At 42.1% G+C, this 14,692-nt stretch overlaps 1 protein-coding gene across 4 annotated transcripts in view; it reads right to left on the reverse strand.

The window, feature by feature from the left end:
* SCAP (SREBP cleavage activating protein) overlaps positions 1-14,692 on the reverse strand; it is a 305,057-nt gene that overhangs the window by 131,206 nt on the left and 159,159 nt on the right. The gene's annotated exons all lie outside the window — the stretch shown is intronic.

Genomic DNA, 14,692 nt, shown 5'->3' on the forward strand with positions numbered 1-14,692 from the left:
TAGTCTGGTCTATTGTTTACACATTCTTCTGTATCCTCATACATTTGACAACACTGAGATTACCAAAACAATTCTTCTCCACTCAAGAGATTAACTACTGTACTAAAATTTTTAAGTGGCTAATTTCATCTAGGCAAGGGTAGAAGAGACTCTTTAGCTATGGTAAGCAGCTCTTCTAAGAGAATGACACTCCAAAATTGATCCATTGTTCTTTGTCTTGTGTAGTGCCATAGCCTCTGTACCATGGTCTTCCAGTGTCTTGGGTTAGTTCTCTTACTTGAGGGTCCACTTGAGTACACTGTCTCATTTCTTTTTTTCCTCGTGTTTTTGAAATGTTGTGTTGGGCAGGCTGAATAGAAGCGCCATGGATGCCCTGGAGGTTTATCAAGAGTGTGTGTTTTCCTTATCTGTTTCTCTTTCTTTTCAAAACCATCCTTACTATCCTCTCTTCAGTTGGAGTGGTTATCCTGGAGAATATTTAACCCTGCATGGTGTATTGGCTCTGACATGTTGACCAATTTTTCCGACTTTTTTCCTATAGTCGATGGGTGTCATCAATCACTTTATTTATATTTCTGTAAATATTGGTTTTGTTATCATTATTGTTAGTTTAGTTTTCAAGAATGTATGATGAATCTTTTTTATTGTCATTTATTCTTATCCTATCTGGAGACATAGAGCAAAATATGGGACCAGTACATCTTACATTTTGTCAGTGTTAGCTATTGTACTATATTGCAATAATAGTGGTCTGCATGCATATATGCAAAACATTACAGTTGTGTCCAGACAGTAGGATATTCTTTTGTGCTCAGAAATTTTGGTTTTTATTATGACGCACTTATCTGAGCTCCTTATGACTGATTTTAAGAAGCCAATGATTTTTAAATGGGATGCCATTCAAAAGGCCAAGGGAATGGCAGTGTATTTTAGAACTGAGTACCTTGCATCTCATAAGTCCTGCTATTAATGTGGATGTCATGAGATTCAGGTAATAAAGTTTGTAGCAGGCATAACAACTTCTATTTGTGTTCAATCCATCGGAATCCAGACATGGATGATTCTATCTTCAATTGTCTTCTTACAGTTATGGCTATGATACAAGAAAATGATAGAAGGGCCTCTTTTGTCTTTGTTGGTGATTTAAATGCTCACCATAGGGAGTGGTTAAACTATGTATCTGCTACTGATTGCCATGACTTAAGAGCTTTGGACTTTGCCTCTGAATCAGGCTGTGAGAAAATCATAAGTGAAGCTACTCACAGGTTTGGTAACTGCTTCGACCTCATATACACCAACTGCCCCGGTGTTATAACAAGTAAGGTTGGTTCTCCAGTTGGGACTTCTGATCTTGCCTTGATTTTGTACTCATTAGTAGTAAAGAATAAGCAGCCTGTCCTAGATGTGCCATACTCATGTAAGATTTATATAAAACCTCAAGCAGACTGGCATAGGATTTTGAGTTATCTTTTTGGCTTGAATTGGTCATAATTGTATAATAGAGTGGAGCCTGTTGTTTCTTTCAATGAAAACTTAGTCAACATAATTGATAGGCTTATCTCTTCTCATGTGCTAAGATAATGAGTGAAAGACAATGATGATTGTAGACATGCTTAATTGGAAAAGCAGAAGGCCTATAATCTTTGGAAGGGTAACAGATCAGATTTGACTTGGAATAACTATACTCAGTTTAGAGCTTTTTCTCTGAGAGTTTATGCTTCCATTAACAAGGAATACAATTTAGCCATACAAGAAATCCTTTCTGATACAACCCAGGAACATAAGTGGTGGCCTACCCTTAAATATGCACTCTTTGGTGTAGATGCAACAGTTCCTCCTTCATTTAAACCAGATTGCTTTGTTACACACTATCCAAAGGAAAAGGCAACCCTTTTGGCTGATGTGTTTGATAGTAAGCAGAGAAAAAAAATCTTGATCTTCATTCCTGTTTTCCTGAGACTAAACTAACTAGTTTAGCTTTTTGATATTGAGAAATTAAAGCTCTCTTGATGGTCCTTGATGCGTATGGAGGAGTAGACCCAAATGGTATTTTTCTTTTGTTTTTTATAAAGACTGCAGATTATTTTGCATAAGTTAGCAAGATGAGGTTCTCTTAGCACTTGTTGGATAATGGGTAATGTTATTCCATTATGTAAATTCAGTTATGCTATGCTAGCTCAAGTCCAGCTGATTATCATACAATTTTCATAACTCCCATATTATCTAAAGCTTTTGAGCGTCTTTTGGCAAATAAATAGGTTTACTGAAGGTAACCATCTGTTCCCTAGATAGCTATTTGGCTTTCGTAAAGGCCTTAGATTATGTAATCCCCTTCTTACAATCTCCAATGCTGTACAGAAATCCCTATGTGGTCAGGAAGTTAGTATGATTGGCCTTGATTTTAGTGCTGCCTTTGACAGTGTTAATCATGAGGCCCTTGTTTTCAAACTCAAACAGTTGGGAGTGGGTGGGTCTTTCCTAGCATAATTATTGAATTTATAAGTAATAGATTGCAAAGAGTTGTTGTTGATGGGCACCATAGTGAGTATAGGAATGTAATATCTGGTGTTCCTCAGAGTGGTGTTCTTGGCCCATTACTTTTCATAATATATACAAATGTCATGTGGTTTCGCCTAGAAAACAAGCTCATTACGTATGCAGATGCTGCTACTCTCTTTGCATCACTTCCATCTCCTGAATGTAGAACTGGGGTTGCTGAATCCCTTAATACAGATCTCGCTAAAATTAGTGCATGGTGCAAATCATGGGGCATAAAGTTGAATCCAAACAAAACTCAAAGTATGATTGTAAGTAGGTCAAGGACAGTGGCTACTCAACATCCAGATCTCAGCATTGACAATGTTTCTTTAACATTGTACGACTTTTAAAATTTTAGGTGTGAATCTTGACAGTAAATTTTCTTTTGAGAAACACATTAGGTCTGTCTCTTCTTCAATTGCACAAATTGTAAGATTTTTGGTAATAAATCTATTTTGAAGATGTGTTTTAATTTCTTCATTCTACCTTGTTTTGAGCACTATTAACCGCCCAGTTTTCAGCTGCTGATTTTCCTCTTGATTTGATGGACTAGAACTTATGTCTCGTAACAAATTCTTGAAACCCCCTTTTGGGGTCATGTGAACGACCTCTGCTTGCTGGCTTTGCTTGGGAACACATGCTACCTCAGCTTCCACCGGCGACAGGATTCTGTTGCCTTCTCATTCTGTTGACAAAGACGTTTTGTTGTCATCTCTTTGTTCTTACAGTTTGTGTGGGAAAGCTGCAGGGAGGACACAAAGTACATCCAGGAGAACTTCCGGCTAGTAACAGAACGGACTACTACCTCGATGCCCCTAGGAAAGGTGGCACCTGCCCCCGGACGCCAAATGACCACGTCTTGCGGGAGAGCCACACCTAGCGGCAGTATGAGGGAGTCATTGTCACAGAAAGGGTTCGTGTCGCTCCGTTGTTCAAGGACTCTTTAAAATAAGAAATTATATGTGAAGTTATGATTTTTCTTTAGGTAATAAATACTTCGTCTCATAGCTGTAGTCTCGCCCTAGAAAATTATGATGTAACCTTTTGAGTGTAAGAGCACTTGTAGTTTTGATTTAAAATGTTTTAAGGACGCTTTGCAAAATTTTAAGTAACTTAGAAAATTGTTAAAGTGCTCAAGAATAAAGTTGTGAAATTTTCATTCAAATATAAGGAAGTTTGAAATTCAGATTCGCCTCTGACTTATCCCGTTTCCAGAAAAATATTTGAACTATATTTATGAATTCATTTGTGTTTCTTGACACTTAAAGTTTATCAAATTTTTTATTCCGGATCTATATATTAATCTCTCACACCATCGTTCAATTAGTTCGTCATGCATGTTGCATAAGATTTTTCATAATACTGCCTATCCTTTATATTCAATCTTCCCAGACAGTAATCCCCTGTTCATAACACTAGGCATGCCTTCTTCACACGAGGCTCAATACACAGTATTCTAGAAGTTTTATTTCAGCTGTGACCAAGTTGCCATATGACTTCCTAATTGGGTAGTTGAATCGATAGAACTTCAAAAGTTCAAACCTGTATCAATTATTCTTTATGTTGAACAGGCTGATATATAAGTCTCTTTATATAATTTATACATGAAAGACCTGTTTTAATGATGTTATTGTTCTTAAAATATTTCAATTGCTCAATAATTCTCATATACAGTAGTTTATTCATTTCCTTATTGACTTTCCTCACAGGGCTATTTTTCCCTGTTGGAGCCTTTTTGCTTACAGCATCCTGCTTTTCCAATAATAATAATAATAATAATAATAATAATAATAATTAAATTTCCAGAGCCAAGCCAGGCTCAACATTGTACAACTTGGCACTTGGACATGGATGAACCTGTCTTCCTATGTAGGGGAAATGTCGGAGAATGTAATACCTGTCGTAAGATGACCAATGGGTTTGGCATACATTCAGCTATACTATCCTTTGTATTATTATTATTATTATTATTATTATTATTATTATTATCATTATTATTATTATTATTATTCCTGAGAGGTAGTGGCCTCTGGCTAGCCAGCAGGCTTGGTGGGATTAAGGAACTGGTCGTGTCTGGAGATAATCCATGTTTTGGCCTCCGGCTCTGTCAGTCCTGTTATGGTCGTAATTTCCTGGACTATTGTTGGTGATGGACCTTATACACATTGGCAATAAGGTTCCCTCTGGCGTGCTGTTGAGGTCAGGTCTTTCTTGTTGAATGAAAAGAGCTTCCATTACCTTGAGACGTCTCCTGTCAGGGGCACTGCCAATGATGGTGACATTTTTTTACTATATGCTCCCTTGTTATCTTGTAGTTATGTGTTTGGAGGCAATGCATTTTTATTGCGCCTTGTTGCACGTGGTAAGATAATCTCTTAGACGCATCGTCGTCATCCCGATGTAGGTGCCAGGACATTCCTGGACAGGGTATTTATATCGGTACACTACGTTGGTCTTCTTAAAATCATTTTACATGGCGGGGGCAAGGTTGTTTTTCATTATTAAGTCTCGTGTTTTTGCGGATTGGTAATAAATTATGAGGTTAATTTCGTTATCCTCTGCCGGGGCAAAAACGTTGTTTTTCATTATATTTGTCATAGTCTTTTCGTCTTCTTGGTAGTTTGAGCTCATAAATCCTTTATTGTAAAGATTCATTTTGGCGTGGGTGTTGGTATTATCAGGGCCTTCGTTCTTGTACCATTTTCAATCTCTTTCTTAATCTGCCAAATTTCCTTATTTGAAAGGCCATTATTCACTAGAATTTTATTAGTACTGTCTATTCCTCATAGGTGCCTCTCCACGAAGAACGATGAGAAATGGCTCTCTGAACAAAAGCCTTGATGGTGGCAGTTTTGTAACGACTAGGGCACTCGCTGTCACCATTTAGACGTAGGCCAAGATTCGTTGGTTTCACATACACGGAGGTATTGAAGCTAGTATTGTTTGTCTCTACAAGGACATCAAGGAAGGGGAGACGTCCTTGGAAGCTGTGCTCGAGGATGAACCTGAGGGAGCTGCATTCCTCGAAAATGCATCAAAGTTCTTCTATGCACTCCAGAATGGCCACTTTTACGAAAGTATCGTCAATGTAGCGCACATAGAGGTCTGGTTTGCTGATTTTTTGAAAAACTCTCTCCTCGACTATTCCCATATAAAAATTGCAAACAGGATGCCTAAAAGGGACCCCATAGCGACGCCACCCTTCTGACTATATATGTGGCCCTTATGTGTAGTAAAAGGGGCTTTCTTGGAGCATATTTCTAATAATGCACGGAGAGAGGCCTCGGGGACGTTGAGAGTGGGTGTAGTTGTATCCCTATAAACTCGGTCCATTATGAAGTCTATTGTTTCACTCACAGGAACGTTAGTAAATAGAGACTCGACATCCATGGAGGCAATAACTCCGTCACATATAGAATTTTTCAGTTTTTCCAGGAATTCTGCTGATGATGTCACACAATATTTATTGAGAATATAGGGTGTGAGAAGGGCGTTCATCTCTTTGCAAGGTGGTATGTAGGGGCAGTGCACTGGCTGATAATAGGCCGAAAAGGGTTCCCTTGCTTGTGTGTTTTTACATTTCCGTATAAGTAGCCCAGCCCAAAATCACCTGAAATAGGTGGCATATGGATGGCGTTGGTGGCAGCATTGATGGCTTGTATAATCCGGTTTGCTTCCCTCTTTATATCCTCTTTGGGGTTTTGGGACAAGCATTCAAATTTTGAGGTATCAGCCAAAATCATATCTAATTTTTCATGGTACTCCTCTGTATTTATGAGAACGAAGGCTGCAGTTTTATCTGCACAGTGTACAGTGATGCCTTCTTGCATTCTAAGAGCCTTGGCAGCATCTCTCATCTCCTTCGTGACAATCCCACTCCGGTGTTGGCCACAGTCAGTGAGAGAGTCTGCCAAGAGTAGGGGTTGGAGGGCATCAGTCGTCCGTAGGGCACTTCTACGTTCATTTTCTTGGATGGTGTCAAGGAGGAGCTCGATTTCCATTCTCTTGTCAGTTGGTACTGGTTAGGTTATGTAGTGGCAATAAGACCTAAGCATAATATCTCTTCTTGAGTAGGCGTAGGAACGTAATTCGTGATATTTACGTATTCTTGCCTCTTCTCTGGGATCCTAAGTTTTCCTTCATTGATATCAATGAGTTTTCTCATTACAGTTTTGATCTGTCTTTGTCCAATGATGGTTAAGAGACAAGAAAGACGTCTTCCCAAGAAATAGGTGAATGATAAAGAGAATAAAGTGAGGAAGAAGGGGTTGGTAGAGAAAGTAGAGATACAGTACAGCTAACTCCCTCTACTTCTTGCCAACAGTTCTTTCATATTGCCACATGAGAGTCATGGTCTGATAACACACTGACAGTGGCATCACACTACACATCACCACCCAGTGGTAACCACCCGGTGGCTGACTGGTAGTCAGCAATAAACAATTTTTACTCACAAGCACAAAAAGGCAAAACTATGAGAGCATATTGGAAACGTGCGTACATGCATGTGTGTAAGTGAGAAATGTTATTTTCCTTAGTAAAATAAATTTTTGAATATACTTACCCGATGATCATATAGCTGCATCCCTGCTGCCCGACAGAAAAAATCTACGGGAGGAATACGCCAGCGATCGCTATACAGGTGGGGGTGTACATCAACAGCGCCATCTGTCAAGTAGGTACTCAAGTACTCGATGTCAACAACGAACCAATTTTCTCCTCTGTCCCACTGGTTCTCTATTGGGGAGGAAGGGTGGGTCCTTTAATTTATGATCATTGGGTAAGTATATTCAAAAATTTATTTTACTAAGGAAAATAACATTTTTCAATATCAAACTTACCCGATGATCATATAGCTGATTCACACCCAGGGGGGTGGGTAGAGACCAGCATAACAAGTTGACATCATTATGAGCTAAGTATTCCGTATTTTATTTTAGCAGTTATTCAAAATAACAAGCATAAAATAAATAAGTACCTGGTAAGGAAGACGACTTGAACAATTACTCTGCCTTTTTAAGTACGTCTTCCTTACTGAGCCTCGCGATCCTCATAGGATGCTGAGCGACTCCTAGGAGCTGAAGTATGAAGGGTTGTAACCCATACTAAAGGTCCTCATCAAAACCTTTAATCTAGGCGCTTCTCAAGAAATGATTTTGACCACCCGCCAAATCAAGTAGGATGCGAAAGGCTTCTTAGCCTTCCGGACAACCCAAAAATATTTCAAGAGAAAGATTAAAAAGGTTCTGGAATTAGGGAATTGTAGTGGTGGAGCCCCCACCACTACTGCACTCGTTGCTACGAATGGTCCCAGAGTGTAGCAGTTCTCGTAAAGAGACTGGACATTCTTAAGATAAAAGACGCGAACACTGATTTGCTTTTCCAATAGGTTGCGTCGAATATATTTTGCAGAGATCTATTTTGTTTAAAGGCCACGGAAGTTGTGACAGCTCTAACTTCGTGTGTCCTTACCTTCAGCCAAGCTTGGTCTTCCTCATTCAGAAGGGAATGAGCTTCTCGTATTAACAGTCTGATAAAAATAGGATAAAGAATTCTCTGACATAGGCAAAGATGAATTCTTAACTGAACACCATAAAGCTTCAGACGGGCCTCGTAAAGGTTTTAAAATAGAACTTAAGAGCTCTTAAAGGACATAATACTCTTTTTAGTTCATTTCCAACCATACGATAAGTTTGGAATATCGAACGATATTGGTCAAGGCCGAGAAGGCAGCTCGTGTTTGGCTAGAAAACCAAGATGTAGAACATGTAGCCGTTTCGGATGAGAATCCGATGTTCTTGCTGAAGGCATGAATCTCACTGACTCTTTTAGCTGTGGTTAAGCATATCAGGAAAAGAGTCTTAAAGGTGAGATCTTTCAAGGAGGCTGATTGAAGTGGTTCGAACCTGTCTAACATAAGGAATCTTAGAACCACGTCTAAATTCCAACCAGGAGTAACCAAACGACGCTCCTTCGTGGTCTCAAAAGACTTAAGGAGGTCCTGTAGATCTATATTGTTGGAAAGATCTAAGCCTCTGTGACGGAAGACTGATGCCAACATGCTTCTGTAACCCTTGATAGTGGGAGCTGAAAGAGATCGTTCTTTCCTCAGATATAAGAGAAAGTCAGCTATTTGAGTTACAGAGGTACTGGTCGAGGATACGGATACTGACTTGCACCAGTTTCGAAAGATTTCCCACTTCGATTGGTAGACTAAGGGTGGATGTTCTCCTTGCTCTAGCAATCGCTCTGGTTGCCTCCTTCGAAAAACCTCTAGTTCTCGAGAGTCTTTCGATACTCTGAAGGCAGTGAGACGAAGAGCGTAGAGGCCTTGGAGTACCTTCTTTACGCGTGGCAGACGTAGCAGGTCCACCCTTAGGGGAAGAGTTCTGGGAACGTCTACTAGCCATCGAAGTACCTCGGTAAGTTATTCTCTCGCGGGCCAGAGGGAAGCAATTAGCGTCCACTTGTCCCTTCGTGAGAGGCGAACTTCTGCAGTACCTTGTTGACAATCTAGAACGGAGAGAATGCATATAGATCTAGATGAGACCAATCAAGTAGAAAGGCATCTAAAAGAACTACTGCTGGGTCCGGGATAGGTGAGCAAAGTATTGAGAGCCTCTTGGACATCGAGGTTGCGAAGAGATCTATGGTTGGCTGGCCCCAGGTGACCCAAAGTCTCTTGCATACATCCTAGTGGAGGGTCCAATATGTTGGAATTATTGTCCTTTCCTACTGAGACAATCTGCTAAGACATTCAAGTTGCCTTGGAAGAAACTTGTTACTAGTGAAAAGTCTAGACCTGTTGAACAGGAGAGGAGGTCACTTGCGAACTCGTACCATGTCAGAGAGTAGGTCCCTCCTTGCTAGGAGATGTACATCAAAGCAGTGAGTTGACCGTGTTCACCTCCACTACTTTGCCTTGAAGGAGAGACCTGAAGCTTTTCCAGGTCAGACGTACTGCCAGAAGCTTCTTGCAGTTGAAATGCATTGTCCTTTGACTCGAGTTCCATAATCCCGAGCATTCCCTACCGCCTAAGGTCGCACCCCAGCCTACGTCCGATGCGTCTGAGAAGAGAACGTGGTTGGGAGTCTGAACAGTCAGGGGAAGACCCTATCAAAGGTTGATAAAGTCCTTTCATCCAGTCAGACCAGACTTATCTTCCGGAAACCGGGATCTAGACCGCTTCTAGCGTCTTGTCCTTTTCCAGTGAAGAGCTAGATGAAACCGAAGAGGACGGAGGTGTAGTCTTCCAAGTGACACCAATTGAACCACGGATGACAGTGTCTTAACCAGACTCATCCACAGCCTGACAGGGCCGCGTTCCTTCTTCAGCATCTTCTGGATGGATAGCAGGGCTGGGGGTTGATCGTCTTGTTCAGCCATGTCCTCATCAGAGGGTTCCTCATCCGAAACTGATGAGGAAACGGCAACGGAGTGAGCAACGTCTGACTCGCTGAATCCGGTCGCACTGGTGGATGCGTGACGAAGCCGGACACAAGATCATGGTACTGCTGCACAGTCTGTGAACTGTCAACCATGGGGAAGCGAGGAAGTACAGCGACAACCCGAAACTGTCTAGACTGTCTGGGTTGTGCAGACAACCCCTTATCGGGTTGCTGAGGTTGCCGCACTGCGTCACAACAAGTCACCTCTGCTGGTTGTTGAACATCTTCCTAGTAACACACTGAACGTCCACAACCACCTCCGAGAGTCGCTTAACGTCAACGTGCGACTGGCAACCCACACTGGGTCGCACCGGAGGAGGAACCATCTCAACTGGCGGATGTGAGTAGGATATCTCAGCGTCAACAGGGCGTACAACCAACCGGTAGGAAGGTTGTTGGCAAGAAGGTTCTTCTCCGTAAAAAATCCTCTATCAAGGACTAAGCTTGGACTGCATGTCTTGCAACAAAGCCCAAGGTCTATGGGAGCAGGTGTGGCAACAGACGGGGTTAGCGACTGAAGCGGAACCATTTACCCTCCCTGGAAGCATGTTATGCTTTAAATAAAGTCCATAGGAGGCTAAGCAGCTTAAGGCTCCTCTCCAAATGACAGAGTCCTCAAGGGAATATCAGAAGGAGGGAGAACAGCACTTTCTCATCTACACGAACCATGTCCGAGAAAAGCTAGGTTATCTCAGTGAGGGTTTCACTGGTGCATAAGCAGCAGACCAGAAGGCAACGTTATGAAACTGCTTGACAGTCTGTGAACTGTCAAAAACTGAACTGTCAACCACAACAGGAGCGTGAGGACATACAGCACTGGTGTATTAGTAGCAGACCAGAATGCAACGTCATGTAACTGTTTGACAGTCTGTGAGTTGGCAACAACCAAAGCTGTGTGGGGAAGCCTCAACTCCTGACTGACTAGTTTGCTGCGGGCGAGTGGCGGTAACCACAGTGTGTTGCGGAGGCTGACACACCGTGTCAAAACACGGCAGCTTGTGGTAGCTCACGCACGGCAACGGAGTGCTCCGTGTGTCTGTGGGAGTCAGCATACGTCTGGCAGGGTCGACTGCACATGGGTGGAGGAGCTCTCACAACAAGAGTGTGGGAGCAGGCAGCCATGCCGGGCGCACAACCGTGGTAGGCTGTAGGCCAACGGGTGCATCGTCAACCTTCTCCGCAGTCGGAGTGTGGGAGCTGGCAACAACAAAAGCGGAGTGCTGGTGCGTGGGAGGGACTGCCGTGGGTTGCGGAGCATGCCGCATTGCGGCAAAACACGGCAGCTTGACAGCACCTTCCCACTGCTGATGCGGAAGCTCACGCATGTCAACGGAGGGTGCAGCATGAACATGCGTCTGGCAGGGTCGACTGCGCATCGGTGGTGGAGCTCTCACAGGTGGAGTGTGGGAGCAGGCAGCCGCAGTATCTGCTGAGCGCACAACCGTGGCAGGTTGTAGGTTAACAGGTGCATTGTCAACCTTCTCAGCACGATACTCCTGCATGAAGGAAGCAAGCTGAGACTGCATAGTCTGCAGCATGGACCACTAGGGTCTATAAAAGACGGCAACAAACGGAGCTACTGTCCGTTGTGACTGAGGGTCTAAAACAGCTGGTGCGGCAACAGACGGAGTTACTGCCTGTTGCGGTACCACCTTGCCTCTCTTGGGAGGTGTGCAGTCGTCGGATGACTGCAGCGAGTCCGAACTGACCCAGTGGCTACACCTAGGCCGTTGGACTTGCGCGGAAGGGACCGACTTGCACTTAAAGCTGCAAGATTTGGTCCATGGTTTCTGCGAGAAACCTCTTCCGCAGACGAGGAATAAATGGGCTCTCTCGTCTTTATGTGGGTGGGGCGATCACGTCGGCAACGTGTGTAGATACACCCGAAACCACCGAGGGAAACGTCTGTTCGTCGATCAAGGCCTGTGGAACCCATAAGTCCTTCGACATTACTTCTCCCCTGGGCTTGGGAGCTTGTAAGAGGTATCGGACTAGGTGAACAACTGGCACGAACAGACGAACCCTCGAACGCAACACTGTAACACTTTGCGCATATCACTTTATCACTTTTGATTTACTGTTTGCACTTATTTCACTGAAATCGAAACTTTAAGTGATTTGTACCTGCAACACGCAATCCTATCCTTCATTAAAAGGTAGTAATTGCGAAAACAGTTTTACAATGCAACAGAAAAAACATAATGAAAGATAAAGAATTCAGTGGCTGGAAAAGAGACTAAACACTAGAACAAATAAACTACGTTTAAAATCTCTCACCGCATAAAGCCTGGGAACAAGAATAAAACTCTAGAAACGTTTTACCTTCTTCCCCTACAGCGACTAGGGAGAAGAGTGAAAAACGAGAACAACGTTACCCGCTTGAACGAAACGTTTATTCTCCTCTCTCTCCCTCCGTCTCTATCTCTCTCTCTCTTCTCTCTTGACTTAGAACCTGAGAGAAGAGCCCAATTATATATCGTTAAAACATATTATTTGCTAAAGGAAAAAACTGAAAGGTTTCCCAAATAAAAAGTTCCTTTTATTAGAATTAAAACCATTTAAGCTAAGAAAGAATGAACGAAACGCTAGAATCGGTTTACTCTTACTGCAACGTGAAACCGTGAAATACTCTCTCTCTATCGTAACGATAGAGCGCATGTTGAACGTTCTGAACGTCAACAACTGCGGAGACTAAACTAAACGTTAGTTCATCTTTGAAAACAGTACGAGACTATCAAAGAAATTCTTTCAAAAACATTTAAAAAGTATAAATTCTTAAAAGGAAAATACGATATGACGGGCTCAATGTTAATTAACTTCGGTTCCAAGAAAGGACCGCCTACTATTAGGAAAGGTCGCATATAAACAAACATAAAAATTAATTTTTATAAGTTTATAATAAATGGAAAGTTAATCGAAGAGGCCTATAAAGGCGGAGAGATATAAAATAAATAGATCTATAATTCGTTAAGCAAAATTACCAAAAACCTAAACACACTTCCGTCTAAGGGAAGGGTCGGCCATTTAAAAGTGAAAGAGAGTCCATACTCTCTTCGTCACCAACACTTCCGTCTAAGGGAAGGGTCGGCCATTTAAAAGTGAAAGAGAGTCCATACTCTCTTCGTCACCATAATTAAATCTATCCAAAACGAGTTCAAGTTTTGAAATGAAGATAAAACCCCTGCATAGCGAAAGCTCAAAACTGGAATAGTGTACTTCACCAAATCGTTGTGAAAACAAATCCAGTTAGGGACGGCGTATTTAGTAGGTCTTGCCTGTGGCACGACAGAGGGAAAATTGGTTCGTTGTTGACATCGAGTACTTGAGTACCTACTTGACAGATGGCGCTGTTGATGTACACCCCCACCTGTATAGCGATCGCTGGCGTATTCCTCCCGTAGATTTTTTCTGTCGGGCAGCAGGGATGCAGCTATATGATCATCGGGTAAGTTTGATATTGAAAAAAGGATGTTTGGAAGACTGAAAGTTGTACACGTTTTTATGGATATGGGTAACGGTATATCTGATCAGTTTTTGGTTGAAGGAAAATTAGTTGCAGCAAAAGAGTGGGGATACCAAGTGGGATGATGTAAAAAGGAGGTAGTAAAGGTTGAAAAATTGAAGAAAAAAACATAAAAAGTTAATAGCAAGAAAGGTTTGAAGTGGCATATGGCAAGATGATTCTTGAGGGCAGCATGAGGAAGGGTAGTGAATGGTGGAATGAAGGAGTGAAGATGAAAGTGGGAGTGGAGGTGAAAGTGGAAAAGAAAAAGATGGCATTTGATGAATGGTTGCAGAGTAATAGTGTTGAGAAGTATGGAAGATATAGAGAGAAAAATGTGGAAATAAAATATAAGGTAGCTGAGACAAAGAAGGCAGCTGACTGGAGGTAGGGTCAGCAATTTGGTCGTTTGTATAAAGAGAATAAGAAGCTTAAGTAGGAAATAAGTGAAAAACTAAGGAAGGGTGGATCGAGAACTGAAGAGACAGTGATAGATGAAAATGGAAAGTTGTTGAAAGGAGAGGCAAGAAAAAAGTGGGCTGCATATTTTGATAGGTTGCTGAATATTGAAGATAATAGGGAGACAGATATAACTACTGATGTAAATGTTGAGGTTCCAGTGATGGGAGATGAGAGAGAGAGAGAGATTACAGGAGAGGAAGTGAAGAGAGCACTAGAAGAAACGAGAGCAGGAAAAACCCCTGGTATGGATGGGTTGAGGGCTGAGATATTAAAGAAAGGAGGTGTGACTGTACTTTAATGGTTGGTGAGATTGTATAATATATGTTTTACTGTATATTGTCAATGATACCTGTGGACTGGGTGCGTGCGTGTATACAAAGGTAAAGGAGATGCGCACCAGTTTTATAGCAAGCAGTGAAGTTTCTACATAGAACGTAACACATGCATGTGTTAGGATAGGAAATGGAGTGAGTAAGTGGTTTCCAGTGAGAGTGTGGCTGAGACAGGGATGAGTGATGTTACCATGGTTGTTCAATTTGTTTGTTGATGGAGTTGTGAGAGAGGTGAATGCTTGAGTGCTTGGTCAAGGATCAAAACAGATAAATGAATGATCATGAGTGGGAGGTGGATCAGTTGTTGTTTGCGGATGATACTGTATAGGTTGTAGACTCGGAGGAGAAGCTGGGTCAATAGTGACAGAGTTTGGAAGGGTGTGTGAGAGAGGGAAGGATATGTGAGAGA

The sequence above is a fragment of the Palaemon carinicauda genome, chromosome 22, assembly GCF_036898095.1.
Source record: "Palaemon carinicauda isolate YSFRI2023 chromosome 22, ASM3689809v2, whole genome shotgun sequence".
NCBI classification, from domain to species: domain Eukaryota; kingdom Metazoa; phylum Arthropoda; class Malacostraca; order Decapoda; family Palaemonidae; genus Palaemon; species Palaemon carinicauda.